This window comes from Calliopsis andreniformis, chromosome 5 (genome assembly GCF_051401765.1).
Source record: "Calliopsis andreniformis isolate RMS-2024a chromosome 5, iyCalAndr_principal, whole genome shotgun sequence".
In the NCBI taxonomy this organism is placed as follows: Eukaryota; Metazoa; Arthropoda; class Insecta; order Hymenoptera; family Andrenidae; genus Calliopsis; species Calliopsis andreniformis.
The window spans coordinates 18,487,712-18,505,416 of record NC_135066.1 but is presented as its reverse complement, the minus strand read 5'-3'; the positions used below and the strand labels follow the sequence as shown (position 1 = coordinate 18,505,416).

At 35.3% G+C, this 17,705-nt stretch overlaps 1 protein-coding gene across 1 annotated transcript in view; it reads right to left on the bottom strand.

Annotated features, from left to right (window-relative positions):
- Asta-r1 (allatostatin A receptor 1) overlaps positions 1-17,705 on the bottom strand; it is a 71,546-nt gene that overhangs the window by 46,168 nt on the left and 7,673 nt on the right. The gene's annotated exons all lie outside the window — the stretch shown is intronic.

Genomic DNA, 17,705 nt, shown 5'->3' with positions numbered 1-17,705 from the left:
GAAAAATTTATGTCAAATAAGAAATGAAGCACTAGTTCATTTATCAGCCGTAGAATTAATCTAGAAAAGAATCATATTCATGCTCAACTAAACAAACGTATAATTAGTTTAAAATAACATCCAGCTAACAACCGTCAGTACAATAATCATATCACAGTCACATGAATCACTGGATCAACTGTCGAAAAAGAGGTACAGAAATCTCCGATTGCCATAGGATGCTTATTTTAAGGACATTTCTGATTTTTATATGTATTTTATTCTAACATGCAGTCAGCCTCGAAATATTTTTTTCTGACTGTATTAATAGGAAATTTCTCCCAAACTCCGATTCCGACTGCAACTCCGACTTCACAGTCCAGCTTCGGACTCACTTTCATCGCCTGAATGGCTTGGGTGGAAGCGGAAACGTACTATTCATGTTTCACAAGAAATCTTCTGGAAATCATTAGGGGCAATGCTTTCCTAGGGGTTTTTTCCTGTGACACGAATAGTACTTTCACCTGACACAAAAGAAAAGGGGTGAAAATTGGAGAGAGTTAGTAGGAGCCAAAACTTAAAGAGGTCCGAGCCTTGGGCCATGCATAGGAGCAGATAGGAAGTAGGAGCAACATCGAGCCAACGTGTTTAGCACGCTACCATCGCCTTCCCTTCCTCTCGGCACTCCTGCTAGGTCAAGACCCTGTCCGAAACGTGGTCGGCCCGCTCTATCTTCAACATCCACACAGAAGCAGGTGTATCTGTACGAATAGCCATCACGGACGAAAGTTGGACCGCTCATGGCAAAGAGTACACAGAAGCTACCATTATCGTATAGACAGTTCAATCTAAGTGTCAAGAAAACTGAATTGCCTATTCTTTAATAGTGATCAGTAAAAGATAGACAAGAGACAATATGACATCCAAAAGACAAATACTGGTAATATTGGATAATAAGACACTTGGATATATTAAATCTAAGATTCTTTTTATGACTCCATTTTTACAAATTCATTTACAACGGTACAAAAGATTTTTAAGTTTTTCACATAAAGGAGAATCTTGCTATTAGTAGCAACCTTACAGAGATCGTTGAAAAAGATTGAATGGCAGAGGTCTAACATGTGATCCTTGAGAGACACTGCAACTAACTAAAATTCTTCTAATGTACTTATTATTCAATTCTACCATTTGAGATCTACCCGTTACAAAACTTAAGATTCAATCAAAGAGAAGACATTGAAGCTAATAACAGAGAGTTTAGAAAATAATATAGAGTGAGAAATAAAGGTCTTCCTGAAATTAGTGTATTTTCACGGCATCGACTTGATGTCTTACCTTGATGGCCTGTGTAATGTAGCATCTGTAACATACTATACTGGTTACAGTAGACCGATTTGCCACAAAACTGTGTTGTTCTTCAGTTCATATTTTTTAAAATAAAAATCACAATTTATGAGAAACTATGTTCTGTATGGTAATGCGCGCGCGCGTGTGTATGCGGGTGTACGTGTGCGTGCGTGCGTGTATCAGCACTGTCCGGCGGCAGAACTCTTAGTTCGCCAAATTTTAAAGATTCTAATAATTCGATTGTTTTTCTATATTTTGTTGAGGATTCTCGGGAATCACGGACATTTTCGGGATCCCGAATTTCTTTAAAAATCTTGAACATGTTCATAGTTCCAAACCTTTTCAGAAATCCCGAATATTTTCGGGACCCCTAAGATTTCAGGATCTCGTCTCGATCCCGAAAAATATTCCCGTCCCGTCCCGACGCGACATTTTCGGAATCTCGCACATCCCTGCATATAACGTATTTTTGTAAAAGAAGCTCAGGAAATGGCCGCCGATGCGTTGCAATCCACAACAACGGCAAACCTGTTCAGAAATATTCTCATAATTACACCTAAATTAGTTCATATATATAATTATTATACAGAGTGTTCAAAAAAAACCATTCAATATTTATATGGTATATAGGATATATTGTACTGAGTAAAAAAGCTTTAGTAAACATAGGTCGAAAGGTCAACCGTTTCTGAGATATAAACATTTTTGTTTGTTATTATCATAATTAACTTACTACTGAATTTTCGATGTTTACAGAAGATTTTCCACGTGTCCACCTTCCATTTCTACACACGCTTGGCATCTTCGTTCTACAGAGTCGCGAACTCTCTCGAAAATTCCACATTTCTGTCGAATTGTTTGACAAGCATGGTGGATTCGGTTACATAATTCTTTTAAATCATTTATTGGCGAGGAATACACTAGGCTTTTTAAATATCCCCATAAAAAGAAGTCCAAAGGGTTTAAATCGGGAGATCGAGGAAGCCATGCAACTAGTCCACCACGTCCAATCCACCTTTGACCGAACACCATGTTTAAGTGGTCCCTCACATTACGCACAAAATGAGGTGGTGCCCCATCATGCATGTACCACATCGATAATCTTTCTGTCAAAGGCATATCATCCAAGTACTGAGGTAATTCAGAACGCGGTTTGTAAACACTAAAGTAAACATCGCATGCGATAGAAGCAAGTAAGTCAATCATGATACTAGCAAACAAAAATGTTTATATCTCAGAAACGGTTGACCTTTCGACCTATGTTTACTAAAGCTTTTTTACTCGGTACAGTGTATCCTATATACCATATAAATATTGAATGGTTTTTTTTGAACACCCTGTATATAATAGAAAGCAAACGCGTCGCCATAAAACTACAAAATCAGTCAGAACACAGAAATCTTTTAAATGTATTGCATGTGGTAAACTTAAGCTCTAACTTATTAATTTAATACCGCAGAAAGAGCGAACAGAGCAATCTTGGAAAAAGCTTACTGCAAAATTCTGAAGAAAATCCATACAACTAACGATCTAGTTAAAAAATTGATCTTTCTCCAAGGCCGTAAGAGGTAAGGGACAAGAAGGGTCTCTCGGTCTACATTGTGCGTGTGGCTGCCGTGGCGAATCGTATGTGAGAGCTAAAACTATGCGTGAAACTGGGTGTGTCCTCTGCTACTCTGACTCAGTAGACCTGCATATCTTTCGAGGATCATCTTTTAAGCGGGACACAGTACGTGTGTGCGATCGCACTTAATTTATATTTTATTTCAATCGAATTTGATGTTTATTCGACACTAATAACACAATAAACATTAGCGATCTGTGAAATTGCCTAGAGGAGTTACGTGTTTAACCGTTTATAGTAGTTAAAGATTAAAGATTTAAAAAAAAAAGAAATCTGTCCTAGATATGAGACTAATTTATGAAGAAACTGCTTGTTCAGACTGAAAGCCATAAATAGAAGAATTGATGCACAAATTTAAATGCTAATCAATCGACTTTGGTGTGGGAAAAAGAACAAATGCCTTATAACAGAACTAAACATATAAACATGAAAAAACACTGTTCGAGAAGCTATAAATTCGTCAGTAGTAAAATTACATTATATGTGCGCAAAACAAATGCTCACAGATATTTTGCCAAAAAGTTGCAAACTAACAAACATGTTTCATTCGCTAAGGCATTAGGATTAACTTCAGTTCAACGGTGTAGCGATAAAAGCCTGCTGCAGACGAGCGTTTTTTTGCCGCAGGGCATTGTCGCAACAAGGACAGTCCATAATTTTCAATTGTGGAAAACAAGGAAAGACATACGAACGCGACGATTTGGTTGCACGTTTGTGTATTTTCAGAAGAATGCAGGTCCTGCGTTCAATTTCGGTTCCGTGTCAATTTGCCGCTACAAGTTGTGTTTGTATGTCTTTCCTTGTTTCCCATAAAACTACAACGTACATCAGTAAATTGCCACAGCGTGTTGAAGCAACAAGAACAATTTTCAATTTCAATTATGGGAAATAGGAAAAGACATACGAACGCAAGCTATAGGGGAACTAGGCTGCACGTTTGCGTATTTTCAAATGATCACAGGTCCTGCTTGGGCACGACTACACAGCCAACTCAAACAAATCTGACCGTACCGATACTCCCTCTCTCTCTTACTCAATGGCTCCCTTGTACGAAAGAGATAAAGCAACCAGATTCGTTTGAATTTGATGTACCGCTGACACTCTACGTGAATATATGTATATAGACACGATTATCATTTTGCGTTAACTTTCCAAGGAATATGGCCGCGTTGGACATTGAAATTTCATGATCACAGTCAAAAGATTTTCCGAAATATAGGATATGTGGAAAAAAGAATACCACGATAAAATAAAAAAAGAAAATGTGTAGATGCAAGTGTGCGCCAAAATTAATTCTAATTTTATACGTATGATCGAAACAGAAAAAAAAGATTTTGGTAAATATAAATTTCATTTTATATTGATATTATACATATTATAAATAACAACTAATAAAAATGAATAACAATCAAAATAACAATTATTATAAACAAATACATATATTAATAAATTACACATCATTTTGCCAGGGAACTTTTCCAACTTCACTCATGAAATAATTAGTAAATTGTTGTTGTATCAGGTTTAACTGTCGATCTCCTTGTACAATTGACAATTCATCTTGTGTTTCATGAAATTCTGTAAGAAAAATATAACGCACGTGCACTAAAATAATTTCTAAGTAATATATAATTAAAACATAAATAATAATAAGAACCTGTAACAGAATGAGTACCTTGTTCCTGATACCCATCACGATCTTTAACGTAATTGTGGAGTACACAACAACATTTCACAGTATCTATACTGAAATTTAAATTAACATTTAATGCTTTATGAAACACATGCCATTTGTTGGGCAAAAGTCCAAATGTTGATTCAACATATCTCCTTGCACGACTCAATCGATAGTTAAGTATTCTGTTCTCGTGTGATAGAAACTTTCCATTACCAGACCTCATAATATGAATTGGATAGCCAAAATGCTTCATCTCTCACTAACATACAGAGAATTGCTGGGGTAGTTGTTCCACTTAATGATTTTTTAGGTGGGATGTTCAAAGTTCCATCTTCCAATTTTTTGTAAAAAGATGACTTTTCAAAAATTGTGCTGTCTCCTTCTTTATCTGGACAACCAATGTCGTCATATAGTAATTTATAATTAGTATCAGCCAGGGCAAAAAGGACTACTGAAAAATAGTTTTTGTAACTAAAGTATGTAAAGCTTTACGATAGGCTTCGTTATTCGAACATGTTTTCCGTCAGGAGCTCCTAAGCAATTGGAATTTATTGAAATTGTTTTTATACTTTCAGCCAGATTTCTTCATTTAATGTCGGAAAACATTCATCCTTCATGACTTGCCAAATTATAGAACAAACATATCTTGTTATGAGAGATAATGTGGACTGGTTAATCGTATACGAATAGTGTAAATCTACTAACAAGAGAAGTTTCCCAGATGGGCAATTAGTTTAAAAAAAAAACAACGATTGGAAGCTATAGTGCTTCACCCACTAATTATTGAAGTAAATGTCGTTCGCTCGGGAAATTTGATATTCATTAGAAAAATGACGTCAAGGTCCGTCATAAGCGGCTCCGAAACTGGGTATAAATGACTATTTTGCGTAAATTTTGTTCACATTTTATGGTTTTCTGGGTGGTAGGTACATTTTTGTTATATTTTATTAATTTTGTTTCGCTATATTAAACAGAAAGATTAGAAATAAATTAGCATGCACATTAGTATCCACATAAAGTATGTACATAATATGCTATATACCTATACGATGTACGTACCTACTTAACAGGAGTATATAATGAAAATGTATAATGAATCAGAATACTCATAAAATGTTTTACACCCTCTAGAAGAATGGGGACACAAGTTTTTTTTTGTTCCAATTATATTACTTATAAGTACACATTTAGAAAACCGCAAAATGTGAACAAAATTTATATAAAAAAGTCATTTATACGCAATTTCGGAACCGCTTGCGACGGACTATGACGCTATTTTTCTAATGAATATCAAATTTTCCGAGCGGACGACATTCATTTCAATTATTAGGGGGTGGAGTACTATAGTTTCCAATCGTTGTTTTTTTTAAACTAATTATCCATTTGGGAAACTCTGCTATCCTGCTAATCCATTTGGCAAACTTCCCTTGTAAGTTGCAGCCGCTTACGAAGTACCTATATGAAAAATTAATGTTACATCTGGCTGCAGATTTAATAGTAATGAAAAAATGGAAGAATTTAAAAGATAATTGCGCAAAGTCCCAAAAAAGACAATCAAAATCCGAAAGTGAAGCAATAAAAAGAAAATATATTTATGCACCTCTACTTTCATTTTTAAATATGACTCACAGTACAATAACTATACACAGTAGTATAAACATTGAAAATATAATGGCAGATATAATTAATATCGCGACAAAAAATACACAAACGAAAAATTCACTATATATGAGTAAAGTTTTAGAGGAAAGAAACATTCCGAGATCTACAAGTAAAAGAAACTGTGTAATAGAAGAGGCTACGCTTAAATATATGGATGTGAATCAAGAACCCGCAGAAATAAATGAGGATATGACTTTCTTCCAATCGTAACTACCAATTTTAAAAACTTTCGATGATAGCCAAAAAATTGAATGTAGAGTAGAGGTATTTCACTCATTGAATTATACTCAAAATAAGCAAAGTATGTATAATCTTACAGTGTCCCCGTCTATCTATTCTCATACTCCCACGTCTACCCATCATCACCAGCCAGATATATACAATCAGTTATCCGCACCAACATTTATTGACAAGCCATGATATAAATATCAATGAATCATTTGTATATAAACTACCTTATCAAAAGACTCATCTACATTATCAACTATTTTAGGAAATACTTAAATTTGACATTATACACATATATCATAATTTAATGTTTTGTACATAGATAAGTTTATATGTTTCTTTGTTCGTTTGCTTGTTACTGTTTTATTTATTGAATTTACATTTGTAAAAATTAAATAAATAATTTACTTACCTCAAAGTCGCTGCAATCATTTCTAGTGGTGGTATAGAAAGTCTCATTACAGTGTCCTATTTTTTCAAATTTTCTGAAACTTTTGCACTCAATTTGTGAAAAGATTTTATACTCGTTTGAAAATAAATCATAAATTTTTGTTCATCTTCTCTCGAATCAGTAAATGTAGTAATGAAAGTTCCTTTAATATATCTCTCGCTAGTAAAGGGATGTACCCAAAATCTTCTATTTCTAATGTTCTCATACAATGTGGAGTAACACATATACATATACGTATACATGTACGTATAGAATAGTACATTGTGCAACTAGTGCGCGAAGCGAGTAATTTTCAATGAATGTGAAGTGTCACCCTTGCTTCGCTCGGGTGACAATCATACTCGTCAAAGATCACCTGAGCGCACCTGTTGACATACTATTTTTTGAAACAAAGTGTGAGAAATTCGATTTCTCCTGCTTGTATGCCTAAAATCATTATTTCGCACACAACCTGGTCCTAGTGTGAGAACAGGGTATTTCGCGCACGCTACACAGGCACGAGAAGTCGAATTCCACGCACTGCGTTTGAAAAAAATCATTTTCTTCCTTTTATCTTGACGTCTTCACGCCTCCATGGTTAAAAGTGAAATGAATACGTATTACCAGAAACATAATGCTCAAAACAATTGCGAACGCGAAAACGTGGTGGCAGATTGCCGCGACAGAGGCGGCGACAAAAAAACGCTCGTCTGCAGCGGGCCTAAGAGGAACCATCAAAAGTTACTAATAAGGAAACATCTCGAAGTGTAAATGTCCGATCTTGACGAAACTTGGCATGTTTGTAGATTAGTCAAAACATATTTCGCTTAATATCTCGAAAACTATTGCGTGTAGCAAAATGGTGTAAATAGAGAGATTCCGTATTTTTGAAAGATGAATTCATCTATGTAAATAGTTTTTGAAAATATCGATTTGTTTAAAAAATAGATTAAAAATAGTATATTTTCTTTGTTTTCACTGACTAAATGTTGTTCAATCGTTTCATAAATTTATATGCGAAAACTATGAACCAAAATACGGATAAAGTAGAATTTTGAATTTTTACATTATTCTTCTAGTCGATTTGCGTGCGATAAAGACGTGTGACATGAGAGTGATCAGTGTAAAGGCAAAAAGTTCAAAAACGTATATTTCTTTAAAAAACTTTTATTATCCCACAAATTATCCATCAGAATAAAACAATGGGAAATAGAGAAAGATAATATGGAAATCTATTGCATTTAAGTTTAATATACACCGCCTGTTTCTTTCTGTTATACAGAGTGTTTCAACACGCCACTGAATGAATTTGTGGGATGATTCTCGACATAAAAAAAAAAAAATAAGATAAAAATAAAAGATAACGATTTCACGTTTGAAACTTCGTTTATTAATTATAAGCGGTTAGAATTTGATGGGCAATGCCAGAAATCAGGCCACACGGTGGCCTCGAGCAATGGTTATCCGCACAGCACTGTAGCACTGACGCAAACGAGAGGTCACTCACCGTCAAACAGCTGATTGAAAATTTTACGACACTCCACACGGCCACAGGATACAAACTTCAGACAAACTTGATGAATATCATTGAATAACGATAAATGTATTTAATTGTTGCAATCCATGCAACTCAAACACTCACTATAAGATAGAAAGTATTAATACCTTCACCTACGCATAAATTGACTGGTCAATTCACACATGCACACAACACGATTCTCATCATCGCTAATGTGGAAACACAATACGAGGATGTCGTTGAATAACACTAAACCTGCCTACTCGTTGCAATCCAGAGGGCAAATCAAATCACTCCCTATGAGATTTTGGAGTAGAAAGGGTTAATGTGTCCATTCTTGCATGAATTCTCTGTCCAATCCACAGACGCATACCGCGCAATTGTCCCGTCCAGAAGTGCTGAAAAAAAATAGAAAAGTATCGTTCAATAACAATGAATGTCTCTATTTGCCGTAATCCATAGGACAAGTCAAAACACTTTCTATGAGATTTGGAAGTTAGTATGTTCATCCTGCGATTAATCTTCTGATCTAAATCCACACGCGACAAGATTGCGTACACCAGTAGAAGTCCAGTGGAATTTCGAGGAAACCACACACACAATAGAAATATGACAAAAAAGGAATTGAATTTATAAGAAAACTCGGCACGAACGTTCGGTGCGAAGGTTCATCAGAAAACTAATTGCGGCTTCTTAAAAATCTCATCCAGGCCCGTCACAATATCGACATGTTAGATACTTGGTTTTTCTTTCCTACAGACACTTGCCTTCACCAGCACCTCCAAAAAATAAGACAATTCATGAAAAAGGTTCTTTAATGTTTGATATACAAATTCTTTGCTTTAATGGTTCTTATAAACAAAATTAAATTAATTACATTAATTAATTACATTAGTTTCTTGATACTAGTATAAACATGCATCAATTAATTCAAAATCAAATTGACACATGGATACATTTAATAAATAGAATGTCATATCGTATTTGATGAAGATATAATACCCGTAGTTTTAAATTAACAACTGCGGGTTTTTACTTTCTACTTGCACGAAATACTGTACACAATCTGTGTAGACATTGAAATTAATTTAATATTCATCAATTTCAGAACAACTCGGTTCTGAAATTCTTTTTGAATCTTCATATGCAATTATCATAAACTCTCCACACCATCGCCGTCACCCTACAGAGAATAGGGTAGATATATTAACTTTCTCTACTTGGGAATCTCGTAGGGAGTGTTTTCACTTGCTCTATAGATTACAGCGAGTAGATATATTCATTGTTACTCAATGATATCTTTCCTTTTTTTCAACATAGGAGGGTTAGCTGGGCGGTGTAGTCGCGATATGTGCGCACGTGGATTAGACAGAGAATTCATGCGAGGATGGACACAACAATAGACCCTTTCTTCTCCAAAATCTTATAATATTTTGACTTGCCCTTTGGATTTCAACGATTATATAGGTTTAGTGTTATTCAAGGATATCTCCACATTGTATTCTAACATTCGTGGACGCGAAAATGTTGTGTGCATGTATGAATTAACTAGTCAATTTATGTGAGGGTGAAAGTACTAATACTTTCTATCTTATAGTGAGTGTTTTGAGTTATATGAGCAACAAGTAAACACGTTTATCGTTATTTAACGATATTCATCAAATTTGTCTGAAGATCGTATCCGGTGGCTGTGGGGAGTGTCATAAAATTTTCGATCAGCTGTTCGATAGTGAGTGACTACTCTCTTACGTCACTGCTACAGTGCTGTACGGATAACCAGTGTTCGAAATCTCCGCGCGGACTGATTTCTCACGATGGCTACTAATTTCTAACCGCTTATGATTACCAAAGTTTTGAAACGTGAAATAGTTATTCTTAATTTTCATTTGATTTTTATGTCGATTATCTCTCCACAAATTTATTCCATGGCGTTTTGAGACATCTTGTATTTGAAGCAACTTAATACAAAAAAAGTTAATTACAATTGAGAGGTGGAAGTGTATCCCAATTGGAGCACAAGGTGCCTGACAACATAGTGTCTGATCTACTGTCGTTTTGCAGTAATAATATCTTCAAGTTAGCCCCATGTTTCGAAACGAAAAGTACTCGCGCATATTAGTGAGACAAACAGATTAGAAGAGTCAATTCACCTACACCAATCGATTGCTTGAGAAGGTTGTGCCTATTTCGCAAAGATGTGTGGCTTCTGTTTTAAACGGTTCCTGTTTTCTTGATTACTGGGTTATTTTAAACAACTGACTGCCAGCAATCTTTTAGTCTACATTTTATCTGTGTGTGTTACCAACGTTCTTTCCCACAAGCATTTTTGATCCTTAAACTTAGAAAATATTTACATATTATATCCAATGTAAAAACGACCTCAGCTGTCAATTCAAGATGAAGGATTTAAGACCAGTGGAACAAATACTTGAAATCTCAGTTGGTCATCAAATCAAACAGTAAGTACGAAACTGACGCAGAAGTAGTATATTATACACCTACTAGAAAGATTCAGAATAACTAAAGCGAAAGTATTGAATACACAACTAGAGCCAAACGAAAAATTAACCAAAGGAATAGAACTGAAAACTAAAGGAGGGTCTGTTCAACTAAACTAGAAACCTTATCGAGAACTGATAAATGGATTAATTTATTTGGTCAACACAACGCGTTCTAATATTTCTTTTGCAGATAACACTTTGAGTCATTTTTGTGGGAACCTTGGTGTAGCTCATTGGAAGTCTGCAAAAAGAGTATTAAAATACCTCAAAGAAACCAAAAGTTATGCTATCACATACCCAAAGACCAGGCAGAACGTGAAGACCTAGGTCGATTTAGATCACGCTGACGACGTGGATGACCGAAAATCATGTTCTAAAATTGTAACTGTGATTTAGAAATCAAAGAAGAAGTCGATCGCGCTATCGATGATGGAAATGAAGTATATGTCACTGTCGAAAGCTACCAAAGAAGTGATATACTTAAAATTGCTGAATCATGCAAAGTTGGCACTATCGATTACAATATACTGTAACAACCAGAGTACGATTCAGCTAGTAAGATATAGTGTGCATCATAATAGAAGTAACCACCTAAGCATTTGTCGTCATTTCCCCCGTAACGTGTGTGAAAACGGAGACATAGAAGTAAAATATATCAGAACAGAATAAATGATATTAGATATTTTGACCAAAACACTATCCAAAGAAAAGCATATTAGAGTAGAGCATCTATTACAAAGGTGCGACGTTCTATTGATGAATGTACTATTTGATGCGCCAATTGCATCAATAGGGGGAATGTTGGATCATGCCACTGATCTCTTTACCTGGATACGGTATGGGGTTTCTGAGCATAGGTCGCTGATGAGAGCAATAGAAGTGCCACCATGTTATGAGAATACAACATGCGCAACGTTTGTGGGGACCAGAGATATTAAGATTTCGAATTCACATGTATCCTTGTAACGCTATTTGATAATACATTACGCCAATCGACGTCATTCAACAGTCATTCGGTTTCGATGTAATCATTTTTATGTAAAAATTTTCTACAATTCACAAAATACTAGATTTTCGAGATTGTGTAAATTGTACAGAAAAAATGAACATACGTGTCAACTGGAAATCTTAGTATCTTGGATCCCCCACAAACGTTGCGCTTGTTGTATTTTAACAATATGGCGGCACCTCTATTGTTGTATTTTAACAATATGGCGGCACCTCTATTGTTCTCATGAAGTTAAAACCCACTTAGTATCCAGATATAGAGATCAGTAGATCGCGCGGTTAATGTACAAATATTAAGGATGTGCACGTACTTTGATACTCTCAGACAATCTGCTATGTACTCTCATAATTGCTTACAAAATCAAGTCACATTCATAGTGATATAAATAATATAAATACGTACTGTTATAGAATAATTTTTAAATGTACTGGATAATAGGATAGAAACTTTTGAATATCTTCAAAAATGTTGTGATATATAATATATTTGGATTCTAAAGTACAATGTAGAAAGCATAATTCTTGCACATTGTAGGGTAATAATCTCGTACGGGTAGCAGTTATATTTCCAAATAATGAAAACAGTATTGCTATCTGGCCGGTTTTCGACCAGACAATCCAGGTGTTTAAGTAAGCTGCCGGTTGCCGGTTTGGTTCGACAAAAATTCCGTTTTTTGAAAATTTATGTTAAAATTTTTTAATTTCCATATAAATTAAAAAGTAATTTAACCACAATACAGTTGTACATTTTTTTAACCACAGGCAGGACAAAACAGATTTCAGTAGGATTTCAAATTTCAACTGTAAATTAATTAAAATGTTATTTATTTATATTCATATTTTTATTTAAATCTGCCACAACAACAGAAATCTACAAAAAAATACGTTTATGTAAATTTAAAATAAAATGACTAAAAAATAAAAAATATAATATGTGGCTGCGAGCAGTTAAAGACGACGATGGAAAAGCAAAATGTTTGGAGTGTAATATTATTTTTAATATAAAACAGGATGGTATAGAAGCCTTAACGGTGCATAAGAAAATAAATAATCACAAAAACAATATTACTACATTTAAGTAGACGTCAAATTTAGAATGTTTTCTTAAACCGAAATATTGTAAATTAAATGACCAAATTACAGTCTTTTTTCAGTCTTATTGCTGTCCAGGCGAGGGATTTTAAAAATGTGGCAACATTGAATGAAAATAATCTCTCACTAATTACCTGCGTAGCAAATACAGTCAAGTAACTTTTTACTGCTAAAAATTATTGTCTTTAAAATCTAGTGTGGTTACATTTCCACAATAACATCTATACTCCTAGCTCTAAGATTTCCCACAAAATACATATTTATCTCATGTCTTTTTTCGCCATTTAAAGCTGTCCGGTTCTTTTATTGGATTTCCCAGCGTTTTGTTGAAAAATTTTTCTAATCTTGATTTTGTACCATCTAATCAACAAATCGTAATATAAAGACAAATTTGGAAATTGATGCAATTTATTAAGAGAAATTTACTTATAATTTTAAAACCTTAGTATTTTTTCTTGTGGTTTAATTGTTAAATATATCTTCATTTGAACACATACAGTAGTATAACGCATAACTACACGCAGTATGAGACCTGCTGAGTATAGAGACGTGTTACATGGATACTAATTTCGTATTCAGTCCCTTGGCGTGGTAGGGGATCCAATGTGCGAAAAAAGGACGACCTCTAAAATAAAAATAGCATCTAGGCCTTAGCAAACCAAAGTATGCAATTCTATATTTTTTATAATATTTCAATGCAAGCACTACCAATCGATTCCTTATGTTTCTCTGATGAAAGTGATACCAAACACGACAAAGTTTGGATTACTTGTAAAGAAATTATGTATAAAAAACGTTTGCACAATTTTAACCTAACTTCCTTCAAAATGATTGGATTTATATAGAATTTGGTACCATTTTAATCAGCAGAACATAAGAAATTCATCTGCATCACTGTATAATGATAGCACGCACAATAATAAAGTTGATGTTTTGAAACAAAGCCATAATCGTTTGATTGGCGGGCCAAATATTAATTATTATTACTAATTGAAAATCTCTATCTTTGAATAAATTTCTTTAAAAGTAGTACGAAAGAATCCCTTACATTCTGCAGTTAAAAATGAGACCATGTACAACACAATTCGGATCACTCTCAATCTTCTGTATCATATCGTTGGATGTTCGGGTGCAGTTAGACATTACAAACACCACTGCGTATTAAAAAGTCAAAATTTTTACTAAGCAGAAGAATTGTCAGCGTTGATCTTCCAGAATATGCTTACACGGGTCCTTCTAGAACGTTCTCGAAAGAACGCACCTGAGTTGCGGATGGGCATTGTCTGCCACATCCCTCCACCCGTCGAAAAGAAAAGCCATAGATTTCAGAATTTTGTCGAGTATGTGGTGCCATGTGACTTTTATATCGCTTATACAATATATGTGAATATAATATATAAATTAACGTATTATACAACACAATTAACATACAATACTATAGATAATACAATAAAATATGGTTATACATACATGTATATGCACGATGTTTGCTAAATCATGGTACAACCAGCAAGGGGATGATATCTCACATTAAATTAAGTCGAAAATTTAGAATAAAGGTGTTTCATACAGGGATACATTTTCGACAAAATAGACTAGTACGCAATCCCCATTGCCGCTTGTGTTTATAAACAATGTAGAGACTCCTTAACCTGCGTAACGCCCCACGACCTACTTCATCTCCATCCCAATCTATCGTACTGTATCTCTCTCTCTCTCTCTCTCTCTCTCTCTCTCTACTTAATTTATATTTTTGTACTTTATTATGTCATACATTATACGTTTTAATTATATTTTAATATAAATATAACGTATTTCATACGTTTTCATCTAAAACATTCACGGTTAGAATAAGTGCGCCATTAGAAATAAGACACTACGCATGCGCGAACTCTGACTAGCGAGTATATAAGGAGCTGCGAAAGCAGCAAGTGACACACTTCTCTCTGGCATCGAGTTACAAGAACAGGAGGATCTGAGAGGTAGCTGAGGTGCCCATCCAGAGATTGAGACCGCTCTTTTAGAGGTAGCGATCGTTTTCCAGAGATCAAGAATATTCGATGCTCCTTTACAGACTTAGGTTTGCGTAACCTCTATGACAGGTGCACTACGACGATTCTAAGTAAGTGTAGTGCGAACAACATCTTGGAGGCAGCTAATGGACTAACAATAAGTCCTGTTGGATTGAGACCACTTTCCTAGGAGTAGCGACCGTTCTAGCAGATAAAGTAATTTGCGCTCCTTTAAGGTTATATCTCACACTTGCCATAAAGCAGCACGCATTTCTGGCGTGCAAACGATTAATAAAATTTATGATTCGCGTGTCTGTGAAGCTGTTTGTGAGGAGACCTTTTTAAACTTTCTTTAGCTGCAGCATGTTGTGCAGTTTTCCGTAAAAAATCCTCAATAACAATTGGCGACCGTCATATATTAGATGTTCCTAAGGGACACTCAGCGCGGGACCATCGTGCGACCGAGTGGGTCCCCATTGAACGAAACCTAGAGGAAATTCCGAGTCGTAATTAAAATGCATAACGGTCGTCTGTTCTCATCGACTGCTTCGCCGCACGTAAGAGAAACTCCCTAATTATAGACGTATACGATAGACGTATTATTTGTGTAACAATATAGCTATCAACTTGTAATTTCAATAACGATTAGTTTATTTAAGAAACCAAGAATCAATATCCGTATTCTAATATATCGAATCCAGAGCAATATACTCTAACAGCTCAATATGTATTGTTCAAATCGTAAGTTACGTGCTTCTACTAATAGTCTCAATGTACCCCCGTATTTCAGACACGAGTCGATTTTCAAGATTTTCCTTAGTGGTACTCCTATGTTTCTGACACGGGTCTACCCACATTTTCAAACTCCTTAGAGGTATCTCCGTGTTTCGGACATGAGCCTATCCTCGCAACATTGTTTTATACAATACCCCCATATAGTAATATACGGACCTACCTGTGAGTGTTTCCGATCCCATGACTCTCTCTGTTAGCCGTACACGAGCTGTTCACACCATTCAATCCACTGCAGTACCCACGTGTCTTAGACACGGGCTTATCCGTTACCTACCTCCACTTTAAAAAATCAATCCTCAGCAACGTGATAGAACTCCATTCGTCCTTGGCTCATAACATTGTCTTGCTTTTCTCAGACCGGACCAGAAATGCTTTAGCTTGTTACGCTCTAGTGTTCATTTGACTCCTAAACGTCTGCCAAACGGGGTGTCGCGATATTCGTTATTTAATAATGTAATGTATTTCTTCATTAGTAACTTAAAAGCATGTGTAATTAGAATAAATCCGACATTAATGGTGAACTACTGCGCAAGTCCTAACCTCAAATCGGAGGTACCTAAAGAACAAGAGAAATCATTCCACTCTAGCATCGGGTTTCGATAGCACAAGTATCTGGAAGTAGCTGATAGACATATCCAGTGAATCAAGTCCGCTGGTTGGGAGCAGCAGCCGTTCCCAATGACTACGGTGTTTGATGTTCCTTTTGGATCCAAGCGCTTACATAACCTATATGATAGATATTTAAGGTGATTCTAAGTAGAACAATTCGAGCAACATCTCGAGGATAGAGTACGGGGGTAAATCAGAGTAGATCGAGACTGCTTCCTTAGTGGGCAACGACCGTTTTACAAAGATTATAAGCTTTCGATGGTCTCTTAGAGGTTATAATTCGTGCCCTGCCATCAGCGGACGAAGCACCTGCGATACAAACATTGTTAGCCATTCTGTGTCCTGCAGAATATTGAGATTGCTCTTTCGTGATAGCGACCGATATAGTGGTATAACGAAGGGTCTACAAATGTTTTAGCTGTTACATAGATTTTTGTTGTAAGGAGTCTCTAAATCGCTCCAAGATTATAGCCATCTATATTTTTAGCAGCGACTGAGACATTCGTAACGAAGTTCATTGTGCACACACTCTTACACAGCGTTTGGATCAAGAATTCTCTTGCATCATGAATAGTATTAAATATAGGGAACTTAACCGCAACTCTCCTTCAACTAAACACAAATGTTTCTATGTTATTCATCATAACCTTAATATCAATAGCTATTATATTGAATATTCAATTTTTTAGTTATTAAAGATAAGTTAGAATAAGATTATTATTTAATAAACCATTGTTAACATAAAATGTAAGCTTTGGATTCTAATTCCTCAACCGCACACGATCTCCCGCCTTTCAGTCAATGAAAAGCCGCTCTTACATTGACAGTGTAGCTTTACCTTAGGGACGTTACACTAATATCAGCAGTCTCTAGGAGGGCACCTTGGATCCCTTGCCTGTTGGCGTTGAGCGCAAATTGGTTTATGGCCCAGCAATCGAAGTTTTACGGCTTCGCCGCAAAATATCAACTTTGTTATGTGCGCTATCATTATAAGACTGATACAGGTGAATTTTTATGTTCTATCGATTAAAATTATACAAAATTCTATGTAAATCGAACCATTGTTTATGAAGTTAGATTATAGTTCTGCAAATCGTTTTTTTTTACAGTTTTTTTATAAGTCATTCGAAACTTGATGTGTTTGGTATCATCGGAGAAACATAAGGAATCGATTGGCAGTGCTTCCATCAAAATAGGATAAGTAATGTAGAATTGCAT